This window comes from Ptychodera flava, chromosome 4 (genome assembly GCF_041260155.1).
Source record: "Ptychodera flava strain L36383 chromosome 4, AS_Pfla_20210202, whole genome shotgun sequence".
Classification (NCBI taxonomy): domain Eukaryota; kingdom Metazoa; phylum Hemichordata; class Enteropneusta; family Ptychoderidae; genus Ptychodera; species Ptychodera flava.
This window is the reverse complement of record NC_091931.1, coordinates 48,782,838-48,793,543: the sequence shown is the minus strand read 5'-3', so window position 1 is coordinate 48,793,543 and position 10,706 is coordinate 48,782,838. Positions and strand designations below refer to the sequence as shown.

Here is a 10,706-nt window from a genome sequence, read left to right as displayed (position 1 = left end):
ATCAAAATCTTCAGCTTGATTTTGATAGTCTAGCTATCTGATAGATAAGTGGCTGATGTCATTTCACCCAGATAAGTGCTTCAGCTACTAGAAAACGTAAACCGCTTATGTACGACTTTCAAGCTAGATGCAAATATTAAAGCACAAACCATCAGAAAAAAATCTTGGATGTATCTTGATACCTGAACTTGATTGGCACGAGTATATAAAGTCTGTTTGTTAAAACTCTAATGAAACTCTTGGTTTACTTCGCAGAAACCGCTTTTTTAGCTGCTGCCCTAAAGGAAACAGCCTACAAAGCTCTTGTTACACCTACGTTGGACTACGCACCCACTGTGTGGGATCCGTACAGGGAGACTGATGTTATTAATATTGAAAAAGTACAAAGTACAAAGACTAGCAGCTCGATATGTCTTTAATAGTTACCGCACCCTATCCCGAAGAAGTCGTATGTCCCCAAAATGAAATTGTATCAATAAGTGACATGGTCTCCATCACATCTTTTGGAACCAACTATATATGAATATATATTATCGAGCAAACAAGATCGAAATATACAGACGAAAACAGTCATCACCAAAATGTACATGTAAAATACAGAGGTTATTATGCGAAGTTTAGCCGATATCGTGTCATATTTGTGTGATGTGTACGTATGTTAATGAGTTCCGCATCGAGTCAAAATGTGGACACACAATGAGAACGTTTGCAGCTTTTTCCTGAACTATTTCGTTAGCATATGTCATGATAAGGAGCCTAACAGCATATGCAACTGGAGGAATCCTTGGAAGTAAATTTAAAGATCCTCTTCTTTGTTTTTATAGATGATTGCCAATCAACGGTTATTTGGTACGCAATCATGTTTCCATAAAATGAGCTTATCGCAGGCACTCAGTTATTTACTTAAATGTAATGTGTACCTTTCCTGAGTGAAGGTATCCAGAAGTGGACAAAGCTATCAAAAGAACCAATCATAATATTAACGGAAAACTTGAAAAATAATCACTCCACGACGTAACTCAATAAGGTTGCAGACAAGAACCCAAACGTGTATTTTTCCAGGAATAAATGCAGTATGAACAGTTAATACTAAGAAATTCGCTAGATTAGTTGTGTCAGTCCTACAGCATCCACTTTAACGACAACAGCTATTGTATTGTCTGTGAGATATGCACTTCCATGTCTAATGTGAAAATGTCTCTATAAATATCTGCAGATTGAGAATGAATTATTGCAATGCTAAAGGATAGTTGCTCGATTCGACAAAGATAATCAATAAGCCTTGATACGATATAACAGAACACCATACAGAATTCATTTTCTCCCCTTAGTAATTTTACTTTTACAAATTTCAATATCTTCTGGCTTACAAAGAGCTTAGCAATCTGCATCATGTCTTACCCTATCAACAGACTTGACGCAGTTATATATATAAGGGACATATATGTTGAATAGCAGGTAAGATTTGTCTAATATTGGAACTTCATTTTCTCCCCTAACAGCCCTCCTGTATCTTCCCCTTCTTATGGTTATGTGTCAATAAGTAAGTACGCTTTCCACGTCTCCTATAACGTTATAATTACGGAAAAGAGTTGATGGTGGGATAAGTAGGGAAACACATCAGGAAAAATTGGAAGCCCACAAGAACACTAATGATGTTTCAGATGTCAGTTTAGTTTGTAAAGGAATTACTTTGAAAAGAATTCTTAACTTTGAAGCAGAACTCAAGAAAAGAATAAATTGTTTCACATCCATTTTGCTTACGAACTGCATTTTTATTTCCTTAAAACAGAGAACGAAGTAACTAAAGATTATCCATGGTCGACATGGAGGCTGTTATCTGGTGACTTCATAGTAACGGGGTCTTCGTCGTCTTATCATAGACTACTACAGTATAGTCTTCTCAAAAGCAACTGTAACTGCGTGTGATAGAAAATATTTGCGATCAGTAAATGAAATTAAGTTTCCTGTACATGCTTATGTGTTATACCTGTTCAGTAAAGTACTGCCTTCCATGGCCGCTTAAGACTTAAAATACCGATTTATGTCTTCCAAAACGTTAAATGTTTTCATGAATCAAGAGAATTAAGACTTTCATAAACATATAACCATATTTTAAATATCTGATGACAGACTGGTGATGAAGGAAAAGAAGATCATTATAAAACTGTAAACTCGCATGCACATACTCTGGCAAAAATACTTCAAAGAATACGTACATACCCAGTTGTATTAAGCGACACAAGGACATCCAGCTGGACATGCACCGTAAAAGATGCAGTTAATAGCGTCGCAACAATTTACTTCGGCAGGCTCTGGGCCTCCAACGTGTATCAAGCCGTTGATGAAGTCTTTCTGAAATTGCCTTGGAGGCGTTAGATTAATAACGATACTTACAGGGGTATCTCTAAAATCACCTGCAAAAAACCACGTTGACATTAAAAGATACATTTTGTGTGTTGGAAACACGGGATGTTTCGAGCACATTAAACTAAAATTCAAATCGTCTTGCACTGAAAACAACAAAACTCCACGGTCCATAAAAATATAGGTTAAGCCCTTTCCTACGGAAACATCACACGAAGCAACATATTGAACATGAAATCGATAAAAGATGCAACGTGAATCCGGATTGCTGTATACGATTTCTTCCACGAGGGGCACATTTAACATCACAGTTTGAAAAGGATTCAGTCATTTGGTTCTAGTGAAAATGAATCAAAGAAAGTGAAGACCCAAATGAGGAATATAGATGGAAGTACACAATCAAATATAAAGCATTCTTGGTCGAGCACAGACGTTTGAGAACGAACTTTGATGAAGATGGTTAAATAGGCGTCCTTTTATAATTTCATGTGACCTTTGTTTCTACGTGTATAAAATTTTAATGATCTTTTACCAAAACTTACTTCATTTTTATAATTTATGAAAAGAACCCTTTAACGGTATTGGGATATTTTTGCCCTACAAATATCAGTATTAAGTGGTTAGTCGTACTAATGATGAAAGGGAAAATAAATTTAAAAAACTAAGGATATGAATGAAGCCATTTAATGTAGAATAGATTCATAAGCGCATTAAAATTCATCCTCACTGTCAGTCATTGACTTGAAGAAACTTACCAAATGATTCAACGGTTGCCACCACAACGCACAGTAACATCAAACAGAAGACAGCCTTCATGATTACTAGAAAAAAAGCACAGACAAATTAATGGTTGCTGACAGTCTGTATTTGTCAAGCTTGTCCAGAACGTGTCAATTACATTTAGTGATGCACAGCGACAATAAAATTTAAGAACATGAATTGAGTAATTTATAAAAATATCGCTTTCAAATGACCTCACACGATGATAAAATACTCTTATCGACACCACCAGGTAATAAATATTATGACAGAGCAGAGACGAATTAGAATAAAAATAAATTTTCAATGTAGCCGGCATTGTGTTCAGGTTTACATGTTGTATTCAATCTAACTGTGGTCTTCCATTTTATTTAAGTATTCGACCAAAGTTATCGATGCTTCGTGCTTTTCATTTAAACGGTAGCAGGTATACCAACGTGATAATTCCTAATCAATGATTTAGACCATGACCAGTAAAATGACCCTTCATAGTTTAAGTGCGGCGGTAAATTTGACCAACAATTTTCTGCATGTTCATGATACAATGGATGTCAATGTGACGAGGTCCGACTGGAAAGCGACAGAATGTAAAGTCGGTGATTTATTCAGAGCATGGCAAAGAATAAACCCATCCTTCCATGATGAGACTAAACAGCAATTTACAAGCTGAAAATGAATATAAAACACTCTTACCGAAATAGTAAGGTAGTGTAATGTCACAACTTTGACTTCTGAAACTTGACTTGCTGCAGTGTGTCGTCCTTCTGAGTTGTGAGGCTTTACGTTTTCTTGTGTCTCTTTCCTCTTTTATTATGGACTGTGCGTGAGTGAAGCGTGATTTTAATGTTTTCAATCTTTCTTCGTCAAAGATTTATTGCAAGCATTTTCACATTTTACGACTTGAATGCCAATCCTTCATTACTTTATGACGATATAGCTGCATACGTTTATGACCAATAAATTCGCTGTTATCAAATGCCAATCGCCGAATGCGTTCTTTTGGTATTTCTTAACTACAATAATCTGCACACGACATCAAATTAATGACATTGACAATTTTGACAATTTTGTGATTTAATCAGTAAATGCGTCGCTGATGTCTATTGCCATGGTACTAAAACTGTTCATCGAAAATCTGACTTTCATTGCACATAACTTTGACTAATGTAAAGTATGCACTGTTCCTAAACTAAACGCCATTAAGGGGTATTCACATCTTTCTGTCTCGATAATGATCGTGTAACAACTTAGCCCAGTTATTGAACCACTCGTTTTGAGAGTGTTGATTTGGCTGAGCTGTGTTGCCTGTTGCTTCTCTGCTTGGTGACTGGATGCTGTATGTTTTGAGTTCGAAACCGATTGAAAATAGCGTGTTGTTTCAGTACCCTTATTACTACTAAACACAACCGGATTCTGCTTTTCGCTTAAGTGTACATGTTCATTTCGTATGTCTTGAACAGGTCGTGTTCCTCCATACCGTGGAGAAATAAGTCAGTACACTGGTTCCCCAAGCCCAGAACATTTTAATTCATCGACATGAAAACGCCACAACTAAGATATCACACCAGCAGTACGAATACTAAAATAAAATCATAGAGGGTTTGTAGAAACATCTTTCCTCAAGTTTTATTTTTCAGTTTTCCATTAACAAGGCTGTAGGTAAATCTCCTCTTCTTTTCGTTACACATATTGCTTATTTAGTATGTTTGGTACAACATGACCACAGAGGTATTCGTTAATCTCCACGTTGCCAAATTTCTAAATTTGTTTTTCTCAACCTATTTTGTCAAAATCATTTTAATTGCGTTTCAGTTGACGAAAATATTAGGCATAATCATAAATCAGTTTCAAAGATACTAAAAGTGTATGCATTGTAAACAGGTCAGTCGGGTTACCAGAAGCCTATCCATTTTTTAATTAGCCCGACGTATCCTACAGACCTTTAAGTCGCGTACGTCGTCATGTGACGATTTGAATGAATCACATACACCTGCTATCAAATTGTCTCGGTCCTCCTACATTAGATCACAGTAAAAGCATATCCTGGGGAGCCAGCATAATTCTACCAAATTGCTTTGCTGAAAAGCATGACACTCTAAACAGCATAATAGGTCTCGTCACCGTTTATCGGTGGAATTGACAGTTACAGCCAATTGCATATGACTCGCGGCTTGTGTTGGAACGATGACAGTTTATCCATCTATTTACACTACATCGATGCCATTTTCCAATGTTCTGAAAGAGACAATTGAGCATTGAGGCATCGATGTTTGGTTACTTTTACCTTCTACCACTGATTCATATATCTTTCTTAATTTCGTTATATAAACAAGTATACGTATTCAACTTTAGGGTCACAGTTTTTATTATAGCGTTGTAATAATTTTATCGGTAAAATCGGATGTGGCGATAATTATTGCGCAAAGTTTATGGACATGACAGTTTAATCTGAAAATCATATTTTCTGTAACCTTGTAAGGAACGGCGGATATTTCACTTGTCGATGGAATAGTATGACCATAACAACAGAAATAAACTCGTCATGCTATAATAGCAAATGTTTGTGACGGAAATTCTCCGCATCAAGTAAAACAATGTTGTCGCTTGATCAGCTGCAGCGAAAAATAATGCTAGTCTACGGTGATTTATTTTGATTTACTCGTTAAATAACCTGAGCGCTAAATATCCGGCAAGTTCTAATTCTACCACCACTCTAAATGCAATATTTTCGTCAAATAAAGATAGACATGATGAAGTCATCGCACGAAATTATCTTAAAAATTATAACGTACATACCACTATCGACCATATGAGTGTAACAGCACTTTCAATCCAAATACCAAATCTTACTCTTAGCTCATAGGCTGAGCCATATCGTGGTATTGTTAGAACTATTTTGCTCTGTTCTGAAAAATGGTAATGTCATTAACGACATTGCTAGAGACTGAAGATTTCTTAGGAGTGATGCTTACCTATTACGTAGGAAATGTTTAATTTCGTAGCAAAGGTGAAAGCAGTGTAGTTTGTCTCTGAACAATGGTGAGAACCGAACATTGCGTAAAGCATAACGGTGAATAGTCAACCTCACAATTACTAAATATTTAGCTATGTATACATGAAAGGATGGAAATAGATTGACGGTTAAATTTACATCAATTTGAAATGCGTTCAATATGTCACAAGCCTGCTCATTGCTTATAACTAATCTTGGAAACATTAACACAAATCAGGTGAGCCAAGAATAATTGCAAAGGATTATGGTCATGAAAGTACGATTCCGAATGGTAGAATGGCAATGTGAATACGGAGAATTGCTTGACATTGAGTTTTCCCCTAAATAGTAGTATCGTCTAACGGGGAATTTGACGTTGGAGACGTCTACAAACAATTACCCTTGGTGATAAGTAGACTGACTCACAAAGACTGGTGTATACATAGTACATTTAGGAAGCCGTCGTAATTTACGGCCTGGGGGGTCGGAAGAATAAGAGGGGTGTTACTCAAAAAATGAAAGCTGCAAGGAGGTTGCTCAAAATGTGGAGAGAAAGAAGGGGGTTACTCAATTGTTTGCGTGAAATAAATTGAAACAACTCTCAGATTGCACCATTCCTCTTATCAATTGCCCAAATTGTTCTCATGCGCCCCTAGGGGTGTTCTAACAGTTTTAAATGTAAAACAACAAATTGAAGACACTTCTCAGATTGTACCAGGCGGCACCATTGCATACATCCATTTCTAAAAACTTGTTTTTCACGCAGGATACGGACAACCCCTTCTGACACTCCCCCTCAGCCTCTGGCATGTTCTCCCCTCCCCCTGTACTTTTAAATTCTGCCCATGCAGTCTGATGTCCTAGTGAGAACCTTGTCATGATACCAATCAATATTAAACTATATTAGGGAGCGTTCAGTTTTTACGGCCTGGGGGGGGCCGGCAAAATCTTGTCGCCGGTGTTCAAAAAAATATAGACCCCCCCTGCATTTTTTGTGAAAAAATGATGACCCCCCCTTTGTCAGAAGAAAAAAATTGATGACCCCCCCCCCTGAAAAATAACCAAAACCCATATGTCAAATTTACCCGCATGGTTTGGATTTGAACTCCGGTACGCGGCGCACTTTATTCGATGCAAGTGCACAAACTTCTCAGCCACATCCATTGAAACGTCTGTTAATTAGGACGACTGTAAGGCAATTTTTAACTTCATTTCCATAGACGACTCATGTTCATGGACATTGTATAAAGTAAACTTTATCGGAGTGGTTCGCCAAAGGCAGCCCTCCGGTTAAGAGGGTCATGGGCCATTACGAAAAGTCAACTTTATTCTAGTGGGCCACCAAAGGTGGCACGCCGGTAAAGAGGGTCGATCATGGCTATTGCATAAAGTAGACTTTACTGGACAGGGCCGCTGAAGGCGCGCGGCCATTACCATTATTCAGTGCGTGATCCCAGGGGTCCCTCAAAAATGTTTCTAATACAAGCCGCGGCTTCAATTGGGAATTTTACGGTAAGATTGTCGTGGGGTATTACATAAAGTCAATTTATTGTAGTGGGCCGCTGGAGGCGGTCCGCCGGTAAACAGGGTCAATCATGGCCATTGCATGAAGTAAACCTAATTGGAGTGGGCCGCCAAAGGCGTCTGCCCTTAAGAGGGTCATGGGTAATACATAATGTATATTTATCGTAGTGGGCCGCCGAAGGCGGCCCGCCGGTAAAGAGGGTCAATGATGGCCATTGCATGAAGTAAACCTAATTGGAGTGGGCCACCAAAGGCGTCTGCCCGTTAAGAGGGTCATGGGTAATACATAATGTATATTTATTGTCGTGGGCCGCCGAAGGCGGCCCACCGGTAAAGAGGGTCGATCATGGCCATGGCATAAAGTGAACTTTATTGTTGGTATTATGTTTTTGAAAATGTGGTGACCCCCCCCCCTTTCCTACCAGTGAAAAAGCGATGACCCCCCCTTTGCGGATTCCAAAATTATGATGACCCCCCCTGGATTTTGCCGGCCCCCCCCCGGCCGTAAAAACTGAACGGTACCTTATGTGGTTGGATACTGGGTATAGCGCGAGCTGTTATATTCATATTTTGTTGTGACTGTGAATTTAATTTTGTTGGTTTCACTTTTTTCAACCAGCATGAGATTACTGTTGATGAGTTAGAAGGGTAGGCCTACACCTATGCTATTCAGCAATACTAGAGGTCTTTACTATCGGTGAATTTGTGCAAATTAAACAAACAATTATATCGATATTTAACTTTTCTAAGTCGGGGTCAGTCAAAGATGGGTATTACTCAAATTCATCATGATTGGGTACTCGAAATGTCGGAGTTTCCGATGAAATTCCTCCCAGCGACCGCCAAACCGTAAATAATGGCAGCTTCCTTATGGATGCAGAATCACAGATCAACGTCCCACCATAAAATCCATTTAATTCCCAATCGGATTCGAGTATGGCGCCTAGTCTACTAGCGAAAACATCGCAGTCAAAACCACTCGGCGAAATCCCCACCCTTAAAAAGACTAGTTCAATATCCGAGCCAAGTTGCCGAGTTGCCAAGTTCTCACCACAACCTTTGCACACTCTGCTCATGACACATTCACACTTGCTATCATGCATAGCACTCCAACTTAATCAAAGCAATGAATACATCACTAAAGGAGGCTTTCGTCAAACGGGAAGAATATTATATTCATCATTTCCTTTCCAGCCTATGTTTTTCTTCTTACTTGCTCTCTGAAATTTTGCACAAACGTCTTTTAAATTTGAGACACCTGAGTGTACTGCGCAATAATGAATTTAGTCGCACTGAAAGATTCCCACAACCTCTTCCATGAAGTGGTATGGCCCTAGGACGAAATTATATCTACGAGTGACATGGTCTCCCTCACATCTTTTGGAACCAACAGTAGATGAATACATCGTCGGGCAAACAAGATCGAAAAATCCAGACGAAAACAGCCATGAGCAAAATGTGCCGTCCGTCCGCAGCCGTTTGTCAGACACTGCTGAACCAATTTTGTTCAAACTTGGCACAAAGGCATTATAACACTATGACCTACAGATGCACATCGATTTATTTTGTGATACGATTCAATATGGGCGTGAGGCGGCCATTTTGTTTGCAATTTTTCATGTCTTTGGACCATAACTCAGACATCCTTTAACAGATTCTGTTCAAACTTGGCACAAAGGCATAACATTATGGCCTACAAATGCATGTCGAATTATATTGCGATACGATCCAATATGGGCGTTAGGCTGCCATTTTGTTTGCGATTTCTCATGTCTTTGAACCATAACTCAGACCTTAACAGATCTGTTCAATCTTAGTACAAAGGCATAACACTATGGCCTACATATGCATGTCGAATTATATTGCGATACGATCCAATATGGGCGTGAGGCGGCCATTTTGTTGCGATTTTTTAATGTCTTTGAACCATACCTCAAACATCCTTGAACCGATTTTGTTCAAACATGGCACAAAGGCAAAGCACTATGGCATACATATGCATGTATCAATTAACCTTGCATATGTATGCATGTCATACATGTCAATGTACTTCGTGACATGTTCCAATATGGTTGCCAGATTGTCACTTTTTCCCAATATCGCTGCCAGATGGTCATTTTTGGATTTCTTCATGTCTTTGAGGCTTAATCATATGCAAATATTCCATATCCAATGTTGTTGAGACTTGGTACAAAGATAAAGTACTATGGCATACATATGCACGTCTACTAATTTTGTGATATGATCCATATGGTACGGTGGCCCAAAACGGAGACATATGTGAGAGAAAAACATTTGATTGCGACGCAGACTTTGAATGCGGAGACATATGTGAGAGAAAAACATTTGATTGCGACGCAGACTTTGAATGCGGAGACATAAGCTTATGTGAGAGAAAAACATTTGATTGCGACGCAGACTTTGAATGCGGAGACATATGTGAGAGAAAAACAATTGAATGCGACGCAGACTTTGAATGCGGAGACATATGTGAGAGAAAAACATTTGATTGCGACGCAGACTTTGAATGCGGAGACATAAGCTTATGTGAGAGAAAAACATTTGATTGCGACGCAGACTTTGAATGCGGAGACATATGTGAGAGAAAAACAATTGAATGCGACGCAGACTTTGAATGCGGAGAACAGGTAGTTTTGGGCCACCGTAATATGGTCAAAAGACAGCCATTTGATTTCAATTTTGGTGTGATTTTTTTATGTCTTTGAAACATAAACATAGGTCACTGTCCTTCGATGGACTAATTTTGTATAAACGTGATATGGCTGCATTCTTGTGCACATTAATTTGTTTCATTATATGATCCGAAATGGCTGATTACAACAACATACCCGATCACATACCATTTCTAAAATTCCACCAAACCATGTGTATAGTATGTACCGTCATGACACTAGAGGCAGTAAGGGCATCGTTATGTGTGATGTAATCAAAAGTTCCTTCAGTGGTCATTACCGGCAGAGATGGGTCAAGTATATTGAACGTTCGTCAGATTACTTTATTATGCAAGTCACAGGCCTGATGCACCCGTTGCATCAATGTCATT

The 10,706-nt window shown here is 38.7% G+C and overlaps 1 long non-coding RNA gene across 2 annotated transcripts; it reads right to left on the bottom strand.

Annotated features, from left to right (window-relative positions):
- Positions 1-1,754: 1,754 nt before the first annotated feature.
- Positions 1,755-3,954, bottom strand: LOC139130546 (uncharacterized). Of its 2 annotated transcripts, none has more exons than XR_011551909.1 (4): positions 3,820-3,954; positions 3,123-3,188; positions 2,220-2,417; positions 1,755-1,919 (listed from the first exon to the last, which is right to left on the bottom strand). It is a non-coding gene; the product is annotated as an uncharacterized lncRNA (long non-coding RNA). The 2 variants fall into 2 exon arrangements; XR_011551908.1 differs by having other exon boundaries at positions 2,224-2,417.
- Between the last annotated feature and the right edge of the window lie 6,752 nt (positions 3,955-10,706).